Here is a 12,606-nt window from a genome sequence, read left to right on the forward strand (position 1 = left end):
TTCTTGGAATATCTTATTGTTAAAATTGGTATTGAGTTATAAAGGTCGTGATTTACATTGAGGAAAAGTGTTATGTTGTGAAATACTATTCTTGTTTTGTTATTCACTTCCGGTAGCTATTGTTGAGACTCTTGTGTACATTGTAGTTAAGCCATGGGCTATTTATTGTAAAAACACCGTTATTGCTGATTTCTTTGGCAAGTTGTGATATTGGGCACTTGAGGTGCGATTTCTGATATGTTGTGATATTGATACGCATGCGGTGGTACAAGGTTTTGGGGTTGAAACGCATGCGGTGAGATAAAACGCGGGATGTTATTTCGGAAAAAATAATTTTCAAAACTAAATGCAAGGCTCCCGCGGTATATAAGGAAAGATTGTGAATTGTTTTGTGATTCGAGACTACGAGGTGGTACGTCGGTAGTGACTCTTATTGATACTTCTCTATTACTTCACTCGTATTTGGTTGTTTCGTTTCCTTAGCATAACATCCCTTGTTTTCTTCCGTGATGCATTATTTGTCTTAGTTCAGTGTAGTTAAACTTGGTATATTTCGTACTTGTTTCATTTCCATTGTTATTTATTATTACACTGTTAATTACTCGTTATGTTTCTTATTTATGCCAGTAGGGCCTTGACCTGACCTCGTCACTACTCTACCGAGGTTAGGCTTGGTACTTACTGGGTACCATTGTGGTGTACTCATGCTATGCTTTTGCACATCATTTTATGCAGATCCAGGTACCTCATACCAATCCAGGCACCAGTGAGGCGAGCTGAGTTCGGAGACTTCAAGGTATACCTGCCGCGTCTGCAGGCCTCAAAGTTCTCATCTATCTAGACTATTTTATTTCCTCATCCTTTTATAGATACTGATGTATAGGGATGTTCAGTACCATCTTATAGAGCTTGTGACTTGTATTCGTCGGGTTTTGGAATGTTGTATATACTGAGTTGCGGAGTTCCTTTATATTAGTTGTTGAGTTATTGAGACTTTAATCATTACTTCAGTTATTTTTGCATGAATGTTAGGTTACCTAGTCTTAGAGATTAGGTGCCATCACGCCATCCTACGGAGAAAAATTGGGATCGTGACATGGTAACAGATAGTGATTTTAGCAATGACATTTTAAAATAAACATATAAGTAAATAACGAGCAAGTAAGGAAGGTAAGCATACAATTGCAAATTAAACATAGTTAAAGCAGTGTACAAACAATCCTGGATTCCAGGTTTAGTCTAACTCTGCTAACGTCATAACCCAAGTGTCAATCCTCAGTAGTGTCGCCATTTTGTTTCATCCTATTTTGCACGAGTCAAAACAAGATTCAACTAGTGGTTTCCCTGTTAATGGTAAAAGAGAGTCGCCACTTAATATTTAAAGTTATACTAGGGTTCCTATTCAATTACTAAGATCATTTCTCTATTAGTCTGCTAACCAGTGAGATGTTGGATAACTGTTCTTGTTCTTCTAAGGGGAAGGTGTTAGGCACCCCTTAAAATCTACTCGGGGTAGCTTCATAGGACTTAGACTAGGTTTAAAGGATTAGTTATCCATACGCTGATTAATTGGTGCTAAAAGTATAGCATATTGTAGGTTTCGGCGTCGTTGTAGAATTTGAAAATTTAAAAATTTATTAGGCTTGAATCCGTATGTAGTTCGTATCTTTGAGGTTGTTTGATATAATTTGAGGCCTCAAGTAGGTCCGTAGTGTATTTTAGGACTTGTTGGTGTATTTGGACCGGGTCCCGAGTGGCTCGAGTGAGTTTCGGATAGTTAACGGATCAAATTCAACTTGAAACATTTCTGGAACTACTGCCTACTGGTGTGATCGCACTTGCGAAGCTTTTGATCGCAGGTGCGAAGCCGCATGTGCGCGAAATCAGTCGCAGAAGCGGCCAAGTGTGGAACTGGGCATTTCTCGCAGGTGCGAAGAATTTGCCCGCATCTGCGAGGCAGCATGTGCGAAGGGTTGACGCAGAAGCGGAAAAGGGTGAGGAAGTCGGGCAGCGCATGTGCGGAATTTTATCCGCAGGAGCGGAGTCGCATCCGCACTTGGCTCTCCGCAAAAGCATCCTGGCTCGCAAATGCGCCCATTTGTCTGCAGAAGTGAGGGTCGCAGGTGATAACGACAAGGTCGGGAATCCAAACTAGAGTAAGAATTTGAAAAGTAAATGCGGAAGCAATAACAATAAGGAATTGAACAACTAGCACTTAAGGGCAGAAAATAAAGGATATGGGAAAATTCGAGGAAAGAATTCCAAGAACTTCCAAGAACGCAAGTTCTATAGCCTTGACAAGATCAAAGCAACAACGTCTTGATTTATTGAAGAAATCAAACGCCTTTACTTAAAAGCAAATCAAAACAATAGATTCGGATCTTGACCGCTTTACGAGTAACTTGAGACAACAATTAATAACTAGTATTAATCGCCTTCTAAGAATACCACAAAGGAATCAAAGATATCACAATAGAGAAGTAATCTTACTACCTTGAACTATGAACTAGTAAAGGTTGAAAGATAAATCTCAAAGCACAAGTAACAAAGGTTCAAAAGAACTCTCAAAGTATGATATACTTAATCAATAATGAAGTCTCAATGAATGAGAAGAACTCCTTATTTATAGGAGTACTAAGGCACAAAAAGTCTTTAAAATTAGGTAGGGTGGTTGCTAAGGCATAAAAAGTCATTACAATTAGGTAGGGGGTGGCCAAATCCCTTTGGGGCAGATTTGGACCTTAAAACTACTAGTTTGGGCCATTGATTTGGACTCCAATTGGGCTCCCTTTGAAATACCCCCTTTTGGACCTCTTTTAAGCTCATTTTGAGCCCCTTTGGTGGACTTCAAGGGCTGATTTGGTGGCCCAATCTTCCTCCTCTTGGACTTCAATTTGGATCACCAAATAATTGTAAAACTTGGATAATTCATCTACTTTGGGCTTGAGCTCTTCCTCTACAATTAAAAGCTTCTTTATTTGCCATTGAAGTCCAGCAATCTTAGAGTGCAACTCTTTAGCTTGAGATCTTGTAAATGGCCTTGGAGCTTCCAAAACTCTATCCTTGTCCTTGATGCTATCATTCCCCTCTTCTTGAAAAGAATTCGTCCCCGAATTCGATCCTACATCAAACAAAGACAAGTCAGCAACATTGAATGTAGCACTTACTTGGAACTCACCAGGTAGGTCCAACTTGTAAGTATTGTCTCCAATCCTTTCAAGGACTTGAAATGGGCCATCTCCTCTAGGGTGCAACTTTGACTTCCTTTTGGAGGGAAATCTCTCCTTTCTAAAGTGAACCCAAACTAAATCTCCAGGTTTAAAAATTACTTGTTTTCGACTCTTATTCTTTCTCAAGGCAGTTTGCTCATTTTTCTTCTCAATTGCAAGCCTTGTTTGTTCATGAATTTTTTTCATCATCTCAGCCTTTGTCCAACCATCAAGATTAACAATATCATTAGTAGGTAATGGTAATAAATCAAGGGGAGTGAAGGGATTAAAACCATAAACAACCTCAAAAGGAGATATACCTGTAGAAGAATAGATTGTTCTGTTGTAAGCAAATTCAATCATAGGTAAGTGAGCCTCCCAAGAAGTTAATTTACCTTTCAAAACAGCCCTCAACATGTTTCCTAAGGTTCTATTAACTATTTCAGTTTGCCCATCAGTTTGTGGGTGACAAGAAGTAGAAAACAACAATTTAGTGCCTAACTTCCCCCAAAATACACGCCAAAAGTGGCTCAAAAACTTAGCATCCCTATCACTAACAATAGTTCTAGGTATACCATGCAATTTGACAACTTCTTTTACAAAAAGATCAGCAACATGTAAAGCATCATTAGTCTTTAAACAAGGAATAAAACGAGCCATTTTGGAGAATCTATCTACCACAACATATATACTATCCTTACCATACCTTGTTCTAGGCAATCCTAACACAAAATCCATAGAAATATCAATCCAAGGTGAAGTAGGAACAGGTAGTGGCATGTAAAGACCATGTGGTAACACTTTAGATTTAGCTTGTTTACATTCCAAATACTGTGCACACATTCTTTCAACATCTTTTCTCATTCCAGGCCAAAAGAAATTTTCAGCAAGTATGTCTAGCGTCTTTGGGACTCCAAAGTGACCCATAAGCCCTCCACAATGTGCTTCCCTTACAAATACTTCACGTAAAGAGCAATTAGGGATACACAACTTATTTTCCTTAAAGAGAACCATCTTGGAGGTTAAACCTCTCAAAAGGACCCAACTTACAATCTGCAAAAATCTTGCCAAAATCAACATCATTAGCATAAAGTCCCTTGATTTGATCAAAACCCATCAATTTAGAAGTCAGGGTAGAAACTAAGACATACCTTCTTGAAAGTGCATCCGCAACAACATTCTCTTTCCCTTGTTTGTAAGAAAATTACATAAGGAAAAGTTTCAATGAATTCAACCCACTTAGCATGCCTTCTACTAAGCTTACCTTGACTCTTCAAGTATTTCAAGGATTCATGGTCAGTTTTAATGACAAACTCTCTTGGCCACAAGTAATGTTGCCATGTGGCTAAAGCCCTTACCAAAGCATATAGCTCTTTGTCATAAGTGGAATAGTTCAATGTGGCTCCACTCAACTTCTCACTAAAGTAGGCAATAGGTTTAAAATCTTGCATCAAAACAGCACCTATTCCTTTGCCAGAAGCATCACATTCAATTTCAAAAGATTTAGAAAAATCGGGCAATTGTAACAATGGAGCAGAACATAACTTTTCTTTTAACAAGTTAAAAACATCATCTTGTTCTTTCCCCCATGTAAAAATCTTATCCTTTTTAATAACTTCAGTTAAAGGAGAAGCAATGGTGCTAAAGTCTCTCACAAACCTCCTATAAAAACTAGCAAGTCCATGAATACTCCTAACTTCAGTTACACTCTTAGGTTTTGGCCATTCTTTTATTGCTTTGATTTTCTCTTCATCAACCTCAACTCCTTTAGAACTAACCACAAAACCCAAGAAAATCAGACGATCCACACAAAAAGTACACTTTTTAAGATTAGCAAATAAGAGTTGATTTCTAAGAACTTCAAAAACTTGTTTTAGGTGTTCTACATGCTCTTCTAAAGTGTTAGAAAAGATCAAGATATCATCGAAGTATACCACAACAAATTTTCCATGAAAATCCTTAAAGATATGATTCATTAATCTCATGAAAGTGCTAGGTGCATTAGTCAAGCCAAAAGGCAAAACTAACCACTCATAAAGCCCATATTTGGTCTTAAAAGCAGTTTTCCATTCATCTCCAGGATTTATTCGAATCTGATGGTAACCACTTTTTAGATCAATTTTAGAAAAGATTTTGGATCCATGTAATTGATCCAACATGTCATCAAGACGAGGAATAGGATGGCGATACTTTACCGTTATCTTGTTGATTGCTCTACAATCCACGCACATCCTCCAAGTTCCATCCTTTTTGGGTACCAATAGGACGGGAACAGAGCAAGGGCTCATGCTCTCTCTCACAAGCCTTTCTCAAGCATCTCCTCAACTTGCCTTTGAAGCTCTTTTGTCTCTTCTGGATTACTCCTATAAGCAGGCCTATTTGGGATTTGTGAACCAGGCACGAAATCAATTTGATGCTCAATGCCACGTAAAGGTGGCAATCCATTAGGAATATCTTCAGGAAAGACATCTTCAAAATCCTGCAAAAGAGAAGAAATACTACTTGGCAACGAAGAAGTTAGTAACTCAGAATTAATCAAAACTTCTTTGTAAGTAAGTAATATTATGGGCAACCCCTCTTTTCTTGCATTTAAACACTCTTTGGCTTTTATATAAAAACTCTCTTTTTTTATTTCCTTAGCCTCTTTCCTCTCACCAAGACTTTCTATTTTTTCATTCAAGCTCCTTTTTATCTCTTCTCTCAAATTGTTGCCCTCTCTCTCTTTCTCTCGGCCATCTCTCTTTTTTTCCAACTCTTGGCCTCCTTTCTTTTCTTTTTCCTCAAGCTCACTTTTTATCCCTCCCCTTGGTTTTCCCATTGTTTCCCTTAATCTCTTTTGATCTTCAAACACTTGAGAAGGAGATAAAGGTGCAAGAGTAAATTTCCTGCCATTTAGCCCAAGAGAATATCTATTCTTCCTTCCATCATGAAAAACATTCCTATCATACTGCCAAGGATGACCCGGTAAGATATGACAAGCTTGCATAGGGACTGTCACAAAGAATATCATCCTCATATCTACCAACATTGAATGAAATCATGCATTGTTTGTTTACCTTTAGTTCACCACTATCATTTAACCATTGGAGTCTATAGGGAGTAGGGTGTTTCATGCATGCAAGTCCCAATTTTTCCACAAAGTATGAACTCACCACATTAGCACAACTACCACTATCAATGATCATAGAACAAGTTTTTTCCTTTATCCCACACCTAGTATGGAATATATTCTCCCTTTGTTCTTCACTATTGCTTCCCAAATTGATAGTCATAATCCTTCTAACTACCCCAATCATGCCATCATTAGGTAGTTCTATATCGTCATCATTACTCACATCTCCCTCTTCTTCTCCCTCACTTTTTTCACTCTCATATCCTCCATCTTCTCTAAGAATGATGTTTCTTCTACGTGGACATTCATGCATCATATATCCCCTTCCTTTACATTTATAACACTGAATAGAACTAGAAGGTGTAAAAGGTTTAGGGTTAAAGATTTTACCTCCCTCTTTGTTCCCAAATTTACCTTTATCCTTGTCTTCTTGAGGTCTAGAAGAACTCTTCATCTCTTGATTCGACCATGGTTTCTTGGAGATGGTGTTTGACCGACCTTTCCATGAGCTAGCTTGCTTTCTTTTATTTTGATTTTCTACCTTTACAGACAAATCAACTAACTCATCTATTGTTACATATTGTTGTAATTCTACTACATCAGCTATTTCCTTATTTAAACCATTTAAAAACCTAGCCATTGTAGCCTCTTCTTCCTCCATACAATTAGCTTGGATCATAGCCATATACATAGCCTTAAAGTACTCATCCACAGACATGGACCCTTGCTTCAATGTTTGAAGGTGTTGTTGTAGCTCCCTTTGAAAGTGTGATGGTATGAATCTCTTTCTCATCACCCTCTTCATCTCAGCCCAAGTAGCAATTGGTGCTTGTCCTTCTTGCAATCTGTCCCTAGTAAGCTTTTTCTACCAAATAGCAGCATAGTCAGAAAACTCAACAATAGCAAGTTTAACCTTCTTACCCTCAGAGTAGTTGTGACAGTCAAATATGGCTTCAACCTTTCTCTCCCAATCAAGGTACAAGTCTGGATCCCTTGTTCCCTTGAAAGATGGCATCTTCATCTTTATACTGCTTATATTATCATCTTCTACTCTACCTCTTTGTCCCCTCCTATCTCTTCCCACCCTATCAAAATTGATATCATTAAAATCATCTATTGGGTTTTCTTGATTTACAATGGGGGCAAGGGGTACATTTCTCCTAGCTTGGGGCCTAACATTATTTTCCCTTCTAAGTTCAGCTATTGTATCATTTTGCTCAGCAATGGTGTCCCTCATCTCTTGGAGTTGCAAATTCCACCTTTCGAATTGTTGATGCATAGCTTGCAAGGTAAAATTATTTCTTGCTTTGATTTCGGCTTCTTGGAGAACCCTTCGTTCATCATCACTACCTGTATGTGACATCTTAAAAAACTATATCAGAAACTTGATTTTTTCCTCAATTGTTCTGACACACACTTTGCCTTTTTTTTTCTCTCTCGAAATAACCTTTGAACGAAATACTTTGTAGATTTATAGTTAAACCCAACTCATATAAAGTTCTTAGTAGTAAAATATAGATTTTTGGGGAACAAATGAAAGAAGAACCAAATCCTAGAACTATTAGGCTCGGTTGAAACAAGACACGAACAAAAAGGAAATAATTATATATTTAGATTAGAAAGAGTAAGAAAAATTGAATTTTTGTCTTATCTTTGAAATCTAGGATCCCCTCTCCTTGTTTCCTTTAATAGTTTTTGGAAACAAATTAGATACAAAAGAAAGTTCCTAGAGAGCAAGCAATTTTTTTTTTTTAAAACTGATTTTCGTTTTTTTTTTGTTTTTTTAAAACTTTTTTAGCTCTTAGTATTCAAGAAATCCCCAGAATTATCAAGAACGAAACCTTGATAGAACCGCTCTGATACCACTTGATAACGACAAGGTCGGGAATCCAAACTAGAGTAAGAATTTGAAAAGTAAATGCGGAAGCAATAACAATAAGGAATTGAACAACTAGCACTTAAGGGCAGAAAATAAAGGATATGGGAAATTTCGAGGAAAGAATTCCAAGAACTTCCAAGAACGCATGTTCTATAGCCTTGACAAGATCAAAGCAACAACGTCTTGATTTATTGAAGAAATCAACCGCCTTTACTTAAAAGCAAATCAAAACAATAGATTCGGATCTTGACCGCTTTACGAGTAACTTGAGACAACAATTAATAACTAGTATTAATCGCCTTCTAGGAATACCACAAAGGAATCAAAGATATCACAATAGAGAAGTAATCTTACTACCTTGAACTATGAACTAGTAAAGGTTGAAAGATAAATCTCAAAGCACAAGTAACAAAGGTTCAAAAGAACTCTCAAAGTATGATATACTTAATCAATAATGAAGTCTCAATGAATGAGAAGAACTCCTTATTTATAGGAGTACTAAGGCACAAAAAGTCTTTAAAATTAGGTAGGGTGGTTGCTAAGGCATAAAAAGTCATTACAATTAGGTAGGGGGCGGCCAAATCCCTTTGGGACAGATTTGGACCTTAAAACTACTAGTTTGGGCCATTGATTTGGACTCCAATTGGGCTCCCTTTGAAATACCCCCTTTTGGACCTCTTTTAAGCTCATTTTGAGCCCCTTAGGTGGACTTCAAGGGCTGATTTGGTGGCCCAATCTTCCTCCTCTTGGACTTCAATTTGGATCACCAAATAATTGTAAAACTTGGATAATTCATCTACTTTGGGCTTGAGCTCTTCCTCTACAATTAAAAGCTTCTTTATTTGCCATTGAAGTCCAGCAATCTTAGAGTGCAACTCTTTAGCTTGAGATCTTGTAAATGGCCTTGGAGCTTCCAAAACTCTATCCTTGTCCTTGATGCTATCAGCAGGTGCGACCCTTTGTGTGCAGATGCGGAAATCGACTAGGCAGAACCTTAAAATTCGAGGGTTCAACATTTTCACCCATTTTCAGATTTTGGAGCTCGGGTTGGGCGATTTTGGAGAGGAAATTTTCCACACAACTTGGGATAAGTGTTCTTAACTCCCTTGTGATTATATTCCATGAATTAATCTTCATTTTTGGTGTAAGATTATTGAATCTTCAAGAGAAATAGAAGGAAATTTCTATAATGTCACAAAACGAATTTTTCAAGTTTGAATACCGATTTGGAGTCGGAATTGAGTGAAATTAGTATGGTTGAACCTGTAATTGGATGGGTTGTCTTATTTTGTGAGTTTCGTCAAATTTCAAGACGTGGGCCCCACAGGTGATTTTTGGGGCGTAATTTCGGATTTTATGGAAAATATTAGCATTTTGATATGGAATTAACTCGTATAAATTGTGTGGACTGAGTCAAATTGTTGCGACTAGATTCGAACTATTTGGAAGTTGATACGCGCAGAATGGAATTTCTGGAGCATTGCTTAGCTTGCTCGACATTGGATTTGGCTTGTTCGAGGTAAGTAACACTTCTAAACTTGGTTCTAAGGGTATAAATCCCTGAATTTGGTATGATATAAATTGTTTGGAGGTAACACTCATGATAGGTGACGAGTATGTGGACGTACACCATATAAATGGTGTCTTGAATAAATCCGATTAAAGAATCCTGTTATTATATGAACATGTTAGAGAAATTGAGCTGAGGCTTTTATTACAGATCATGTGTAGGCTACGTGTCGATATTTTGGGACCCATGGGGTCGTATTGCTGTTGAATTAATTGTTTCAAAAATATACATTTCACACTCAGTCATATTTGTCCATTGTGAGGATATTTATGGGATCGAGCTGCGCGTCGCAGCAGGCCATAATGGCTTTATATATGTTATCATTAAATGGATCAGGGCTGCCCGCCTACAACAGGCCAGAATGGCTTTATACATTATTATTGTTTTGGATCGAGGCTGCCCGCCTGCAGCAGGCCTTATTGGCTTTACTATTTTTTGGATCGGGGCTGTCCGCCTGCAGCAGGCCTTAAAGGCTTTGTTATTATACGGATCGGGACTGCCCGCCTGCAGTAGGCCATATTGGCTTTGTATTACGCTTGGGCTGAAGGAGCCCTTTCGGAGTCTGTACACACCCCTAGTGAGTGTAGATGATCATCGATATTAGGGTTGGACTTCCCAGGGCATGGACTTGCCTTACTTACTGCTTATATATATATTTGGGATGGATTTTCCCAGGGCATGGACTTGCCTTACTTATTTGTACTGTAATAAGTCATCTGGACATGGATTTTGTCAGTATTATTTATATTTAGGAATAAATTATCCCAGGGCTGAATTGGCCTTATACGGTACTAGGTGACTGACTATCAGTCGATGTGTACTTATATATACGGGTTGGAACACCCCTGGGCTGGATTGGCCATAAACAGTACCGAGTAACCGGATAATTTGTTATCAGTATTTACATGAGGTCTTTCTACTGAGATGTCATATGCCTCATGTCATGCAGTATTGATCTATTTCACTTGTACTGAGTTTAACTGTTGAACTTGAAAGCAAGCCTACATTTCTGTACAATTATTTTTACTAGACTGTAACTGCGGAGCTCATTATTTCTTTCAGACCAGAGGTTAGTCTTGTTACTTATTGAGTTAGTTGTACTCATACTACACTCCGCACCTTATGTGCAAATCCAGGTGCTCCCGGATACGACGACTGCTAGAATTCAGAGTTATTCTGCTGGAGAGTATCAAGGTAGCTGCTTGACGACCGCAGATTTGATTCCCTTCATGTTTAGTTATTGTACTGTTTTATACTTCAGACAGTGATGTTTATCAGTCAAACTTTGTATTCATTTTAGATGCTCATGTACTCAGTGACACCGGATTTTGGGAGTGATATATTTGAAATTTTGAGATTTCTTCCGCTGAATTTAGTTATTTCGTTTTCAAATTTAAAAGAAATGGTGGTTTATTGGGATTTTTGGCTTGCCTAGTATTGCGATAGGCGCCATCACGACAGGTGAGATTTTGGGTCGCGACAAGTTGGTATCAGAGCTCTAGGTAACATAGGTCTCACGAGTCATGAGCAGGTTTAGTAGAGTCCTGCGGATCGGTACAAAGACATCTGTACTTATCTTCGAGAGGTTGCCGAACCCTTAGGAAAAATTTCAATTTCCTGTATTCTATCGTGCGGAATTGATTTAGCTTGATACATAACTCTTTGAATTCCTTCCACGCATTCGTATGTGCACATGAGCGCTCGGTATCAGCTATGCAGCGCCGGCTTGTGATTCTATGAACGAGGTTCAAGATGTGTACTATGTGTTTTGGTGATGGGCCAGTCTGGAGGACTTGAGGCCATAGTTAGACCGCAGTTTAAGCTCGGTAGCTTCAGTTATAACTTGTACATTTGGACTCATATGTCCGGTAATGTCCCTACGAGTGGAATCTGTGGCTCGATGAGCGGTGAAATGGCGGTATGATGGGTATGATGTGACCGCGAGATGTGTTAAGACGATTTGAACATAACGAGAAGTGTTTCCTTCATATGTAAAGGGAAGGCCATTGGATGCTTGATTTTTGATTTGATGTGGCGTACAATCTCGAGTGTGAATGTTTTGAAAGATCTTTCATGTGTTTAAAATTGTGGGACAAATTAAACTCTCAGGTTTGGTTAACGAGTTTGGATTCAGAAAGATTTAGTGATTGCTTAGAAATTGTGGCTGCGAAAAGATATAACAAGATGCCAATTTGAGGCTAGGGAGGTGGGTTATCTCCTGGAGAGTAATCTACGGAGGTATGTTCCTTGTAATATGAGTGGAGGGTTTCTTTTCTGCCAGTGGGGCGTATGTGTGGAGATTTGAATTCGAATTTGGATGAGAAAGTCGACCTGAGTATCAAGAGAATGATTGCGATCTTTGCGGATGATTTGGGGTATTTTTATGGTTGGAATTGTATGAGCTTGAGAAGAATTTTGTGGCACTGACTACGGTATTATGACAATAATAGGGTATGGGTATTGTGAATTATGGAGTGTTTTAATGGGCTTTGAGCCAAGTGGGGGAGCCTGCTATATACAAATCAATTCATGGGTATGTGTCAAATTTTGTTTGGGTCTAAAGTATACTTGGGAATCCGTGATGACTTGCAGAGGTGGAGTTCGAAAATGACTCGAATAAGGAAAATTCCTGGTTACGGATTATATTGCACGGATGAGTATATGAAAAATCGTGGGATGAGTGAGTTGTTATTGGTGAATGATCTAGTGCGCATGAAGTATGAATTTGGTATGTGGTGTTAAAGTAAAGTTATTTCTTTGAGTGTTGTGGTGCTAATGAGGCACGTGTCTTTTGGCCCATTTAGGCGGTGCAATGAGATGTGAGCAAAGTGGGTGA

The sequence above is a fragment of the Nicotiana tomentosiformis genome, chromosome 2 (genome assembly GCF_000390325.3).
Source record: "Nicotiana tomentosiformis chromosome 2, ASM39032v3, whole genome shotgun sequence".
Taxonomy (NCBI): Eukaryota; Viridiplantae; Streptophyta; class Magnoliopsida; order Solanales; family Solanaceae; genus Nicotiana; species Nicotiana tomentosiformis.